Here is a 6887-nt window from a genome sequence, read left to right on the forward strand (position 1 = left end):
CAAAAGAGCCTAGACACCACCAGAGAGTCAAGCATGTACTTCGTAGATTTCACCTTCTACGAGAGTTCGTTGAAAGAAAAGAAGTCGAGATAAGCAAAATTGGAACTGATGACAACATATCAGATCCATTAACTAAACCTCTGCCGCAAGCGAAGCACAACTCGCACACTGCAGCTATGGGAATCAAGCATATTGGAGAATGGCTTTGATGTCTCTGTTTAATGTTTTAAAGTTTTAGAGTTTAAATCTTTGTAAAACATTATTGGTTAATCATTCACAATAAATGAAAGGAATTCATTTTTCCATTTAATTTGTGGTTTATTAAATGATGAGTCCCTTCAACTTGACGATATATTCAAGATAGACTGTCAGGACCAGTCCTGTGACTAAGAAATGTCTATCAAGTGAACTTGAATGTCAAAGGTTGAAAATGGTCCCTAATCGGAGTTTTCTATAAAATTGGACGCATAGAAAACGTTAGACGATTAGAATGCAAGATGACTAGTAGTTCTGTTTCTTGAACTATGTGGACATGGCAATGTCATAATCATTTGCATAGATACTTACTTTGGGAAGACTAGTATCGGACAAGACCTATGAAACTTTACTGTAAGAGATGAAAGTCTGTCATAAGTAAATTTCATTAAATTATTAGACACTAAATCCTCAATACCTGAGTGATTTGAGATTACTTGTTTGAGAACTGGTTGCTTTGACGTTGACCAACCGTCGCACCGTAAAAGGAGGCTATAAAGGCAACGCTCAGGTAATCACCTATCAAACGAAGTCTAATCTCAAGATCGCAAGATTGGGATTGTCCTCCCATAAATCGGGAAGAGATGCTTAAAAGTTGTACAAGGCCACTCGGAGAGCTAGAAACTGTGAAATGCATGGCCGTGCTCGGATGAATCATAGGCTATGATTATCTGTTTATTTGATCAGTTGAACTCTGAAACCGAGGAACACCTCTGGACATAATAAGGATGACAACTCTTACCTTATGTTCAAGAGCAAGCATCGAGCGACAAAGGAATTAGGAAATGCACACTTGTCCCTAAGGACAAGTGGGAGACTGAAGGAAATAATGCCCTTGGTCCAAGTATGCATTCTATGTTAAGTCTAATAAATGCGGTTCAGTATTAATTAACAAGTTAATAATTCAGTGAGATCAAGTGAGCTGAATGCCTAGCTAGAGGCCGCTTCAGTTCAAGTGGAATTAATGATATTAATCCACAGCTTACTCTTGACTGAACCCGTAGGGTCACACAAATAGTACGTAAACGGATCAAGTATTTAATGGCATTAAATACTCCATCTATGAATATTCGGAACCGACGGATCTTGGTTTCAGTGGGAGCTAAGATCGTCACAGGCAAGAAATGAATACTCCGGAAACGATGATATTGCCGGAAACGGAAATATGGATCGTATCGGAAATATGAATATTATCCAAGTCGTAGATGTTGCCGGAAACGGAAACATGGTACGTATCGGAAAATATTATTGGAAATGGAAATATTACCAGAATCGGAAATATTGCCGGAAACGGAAATATTGTCAGAATCGGAAATATTACCGGAATCGGAAAATAATTCCGGAAACGGAAATATTAAATATTTGTTCGAAACGGAAATTAATTCCGGAATCGGAAATATTAAATATTGTTCGTATCGGAAATAAATTCCGGAACTGGAAATTTAATCGGAAGCGTATCGTACGAATTAGCATCGGACGAGGCCTGCCGGACGAAGGCCCAGCACGAAGCCGGGCCATCGCCCAGCAAGCACGCGCGCCACAAGCCCAGCCAAGGCAGCGCCCAGGCCTACCGCAAGGCAGGCCCAGCGCGCGCCAAGGCCACGGATGCGTGGGCCGCGCTGCGTGGGCTGCTGCTCGCACGCGCATGGGCAGCCCTTGTGGCTGCCGTGTGTGTGTGAGTTTGTGCTCATACGTGATTCCTAAATCCACAAGAGTTAGTGTATGATTAAATTCCTATTCCTAATTGGATAAATTAATTAAATAGAATTCATGTAGGATTCTAATTTCAATTAATTCGTATCCTACTAGGATTACGATTCCTTTTCCATAACTCTATAAATAAAGGCCTAGGGGTCATTATTTATACACAAGTTTTAAGTATTCAAAACTAAGATTTTTAAGCAGAAAAATCAGCCAATATTCTTGCCTACCTAACCGAAAATATTAGAACCTTAAGGGCGATTCTAGTTGGTCAATCTTAAGGCGGATCCGGACGTGCTGTGGACTATCTACGGAGGGACGACACTTGGAGTCCTAAAGACTTGTTCTTGTTCGGTTCGGGCGCAGCTAGGGAAGGCACGCAACAAAGAGTATGCATCTAAACTATGCTAAATGATTATGTGTAAATAATATGTTTCCTGGCTTTATGGTTTTTTCCGCATGATTTATGAACTGTCATATGAATCATAACCTAACAGATTCAAGTTACTCGTGGTACTCTGGTTGTACATAGAAATTATCCCCATTAGACATCGATCACTTCATAATTTAGTTATATCATTTACTAACACGCCACTTTATAATCCCGGCCCATTGTTAACTTCTTAGTACTACTTACTATATATGTATACTTCCCCCTTTTTTTTAAATGCGTTGACTTTGACACTATTTATGTACTAAGTCTGACTTGAATTTTCTACCAATATATAAGAATTAAATGTTATTATGTAAAATGTTGTTGGATTAGTCACGATATATATATTTTATAGTATCAACTTTTTATAACTTTTACAAAAAAAATAATTACCACCTAAAAAAATCGAAAATTATTTTTTACCACCTAAAAAACTAAAACTTGTATTTTACCACCTTTAAAAAAAAAATTAAAACTTGTTTACCACCTGAAAATGAAAAATAGATGAAATTGTTATGTATGGGCCACAATAAAGGTAATAATTCTGTATTTTCTCTTCCTGTGCTTTCTTCTCTTCCATGAATTCACATAATTTTCCCACTCATTAATTCATAAAATTGACAAAATTCAATAGCATTAAAGAGATGAGGGTGAAAGAGTTGTATTGTTTGTGTAAACCTGAAAATATCAGGTCCATGTTGCCTAACCTGAAAGTTGCAGGTTCAGGTTGACCTGAATAGTGATTTTTTAAAATATACTTCCTCCATTTTTTGATACTCGCAACGTTTGTTACTTTCACGCATGCCAATGCACAACTTTGGTCACTTATATCTTAAATTCTCTTAATGCAAAAATTATAAAAAGTTGATATTTAAAAAATACACATTGAGACGAATCTAACAAGATCTCACATGACTATGTTTTATCTTATATAACAAACACCAAGAATAGTCAAAGTAGATTATATGAATAGTGTAAAAAGTCTAAACGTTGCGAGTATTAAAAAACGGAGGAAGTATAAAATTTTCAGGTCAGAACAGATCAGGTTCAGGTTGACTTGAAAGTTTGCAGATCAGGTTCAGGTTCAAGTTTTCAACCCGAATTTCTAAACATACCAGGTCCGGGTGTGGGGGTAGTCAACCCTGAAATTAGTTAACCCGAACACGAACCCGATCAAACCTGACCTGTTTTCCACCCCTAGTTAATATGGCATGTACTAAGTACCTTTTTTCTGTCTATGTCTCATTGATACTCTTTGCTTAGGGACAAGCAAAAGTTTAGCTTGGAGGGGTTGACCATAAAACCAGATCTATGTTGTTTTAGAAAGTGTAATTTGTTCTTTTAATTAAAACTGTGTTATAATTTATTTATTTTTTAAATAAATTCATTAATGGTTTGGACTTAAAATCAGATCTCTGTCCTTGTTAAAACTCAAATTTGAGATCTATGTTCTTTTTAACGTTGTGTTTGTTCTTGTGGTATAATTTATTCTTTTTATCCAAAAGTGTGTTCTAATTCAATTTTTTTTTAATAATTATGTTAGACTTAAAACAAGATCTATGTGTTAGGTTATGATACATATGACAATTCATAAATCATGCGGAAAAACCATAAAGTCAGGAAAGCATATTATTTACACATAATCATTTAGCATAGAATGGATGCATACATGTTGTAGCGTGCCTTCCCTAGCTGCGCCCGAACCGAACAAGAACAAGTCTTAGGACTCCAAATGTCGTCCCTCCGTAGATAGTCCACAATATGTCCGGATCCGCCTCAAGTTAGACCAACTAGAATCGTCCTTAAGGTGCTTAGGAATTTCGGCTAGTGTTTGCAAGTGTATGGCTGATTTTTATTTCAAAAACTTACCCTTTGAATACTTCAATCGTACCCATAAATTGTGACCCTAGGCATCTATTTATAGGAGTATGGAAAAGGAATTGTAATCCTACTAGGATGTGGATTTGCTAGTTAGAACTTTATTAGGACTCTAAATAACAAAGCAAATCTAATAGGATTAGGATTTTAATCTTTGCACAAATCCTAATAGGATTAGGATTTCCCGCACAAGCATTGCACAAGCCGTGCACCCGCGCAAGCCTTGCGGCCCACGACAGGCGCACAGCCCACGCTGCTGTGCTGCGCGCGCGCGCCCTTGGCTTGGCCTGGCCTTGCGCTGGGCCTGGTCGAGGCGTGCGTTGGTGCGTGCGGCTCGCTGGGCGATGGCCTGGCTTCGTGCTGGGCCTTCGTCTAGCAGGCTTCGTCCGATGCTAATTCGTACGATACGCTTCCGATTAAATTCCAGATTCCGGAATTCATTTCCGATACGAACAATATTTAATATTTCCGATTCCGGAATTAATTTCCGTTTCGAACAAATATTTAATATTTCCATTTCCGGAATTATTTTCCGATTCCGATAATATTTCCGATTCTGACAATATTTCCGTTTCCGGCAATATTTCCGATTCCGACAATATTTCCATTTCCGATAATATTTTCCGATACGTACCATGTTTCCGTTTCCGGCAACATCTACGACTTGGATAATATTTATATTTCCGATATGATCCATATTTCCGTTTCCGGCAATATCATCGTTTCCGGAGTATTCATTTCTTGCTTGTGACGATCTCAGCTCCCACTGAAACCAAGATCCGTCGATTCCGAATATCCATAGATAGAGTATTTAATGCCATTAAATACTTGATCCGTTTACGTACTATTTGTGTGACCCTACGGGTTCAGTCAAGAGTAAGCTGTGGATTAATATCATTAATTCCACTTAAACTGAAGCGGCCTCTAGCTAGGCATTCAGCTCACTTGATCTCACTGAATTATTAACTTGTTAATTAATACTGAACCGCATTTATTAGACTTAACATAGAATGCATACTTGGACCAAGGGCATTATTTCCTTCACTATGTTCTTTTAAAACGTATATTTGTTCTTTTTAAACGTTAACTATGTTAATAATTCAGTTACACATAGAATTATCAAAAACATATTATTATTATTACCTGTATAAAAAAAAAAACTCTATAGATTTAAAAGAACATTCTATGAACAAGTTATGTAGAGTGAGACAGAAAAAATCAAGTTATGAAAAGTAACATTACAATTTGTAAAGAACATTATATGAAAGCGCAAGAAAGTGTATCTTAGACAGATCAAAACTCATCAGCAACATGAATATCTTAAAAACTTCAAAAACTGATCTCAATCAGAAAAATCCTCAAGAAATATCATACACTTTTGTGATTTTCTTGATGTTGATCATAATTTTTTCGAAAACTATATAAATTGAACTAGAATGTTGTGTACTTCACTCATTTTCAACTAAGGAGAAACAATTCAGAAGGAATTTTAGAGAGAGAAGAAGGAGAAAATTTATTTTTTACTCTTTCACTCACTATCTCACTCTTTCTCTCTCAAAAAATCTCTTTTCTGTTGAGTGAATATAAATCACTTTCTATTTCTTTCTCTAAAAACTATTTCTAAAATTCTAAAATGACTAATGGTTATGATTCATCAATACAAATTTTTATACTAAAAGAGAAGCCCCTAAAACCACGGCTGCCACATGTGACATGTCACACTCTCATTAAAAGATTTCCCGCTCTTTTATCCTGCCTTAATTAAACGAATTAACTTTATGTAAATTAATTAGTTTATGGCAACACTATCTTATTTATTATTCCATCACTTAAAAACAAGTATTATATGCATTTGCATAAAGAAAAATAAATAAAACTAACAACTTAATTTCTAAAGATTGTCGTATATGGAATACGTTATTTTAGTCAATTGATTTAGTAATGTCATAATATCCAAATTATTCTACTTATTACCGTATTTACATGATTAATTTAGAAATGTATCCCATTAATTGTTATGACCCTATGAATCATCAAAATACGGGTAACCTACTTCCTTCTTGATGCATTATAATTGTATATTGACATATATACTTATCTTGAAAATAAGGTGGTAAAAAAAGTTTTATACTCGGTAGTTATTGTGAGTTAGTAAATTACTTTACATGCAGTTGAGCTTTTATTTGATATTTATTTTCAAGATAAGTGATCTCCCACTTGAGTATTAATTTGGTATTTATTGACAGTGAATATTCGGTGAATTACTGATTAAAAGATAGGCCTTAAAAGCAAAACTCACACGTATTGTTCTCACAGTATATTGAATAATTGGATATGTTTAGATTGGGAAAACTCATATAATGTGCCGGAGATATTTTTCCTTCATCCAAAAAATATATTTATGTATAACTCAAATAAAGAAAATATAGGTAAGATTTCAAATATTACGAGGATATGTGCAAGGCTCTATTACTCTATTAACCCCAAAAAGTTATAATTTTATTAGAATAGATTATAAGAGCTTATTTTTCTCATAACTAAATTAAATGGGTTGTTAATATAACATACCCGTGCAATGATCGAGTGCTATAACCAAAAAGTATGTTCTAAACAATTGTCA

This window comes from Spinacia oleracea, chromosome 1 (assembly GCF_020520425.1).
Source record: "Spinacia oleracea cultivar Varoflay chromosome 1, BTI_SOV_V1, whole genome shotgun sequence".
Taxonomy (NCBI): Eukaryota; Viridiplantae; Streptophyta; class Magnoliopsida; order Caryophyllales; family Amaranthaceae; genus Spinacia; species Spinacia oleracea.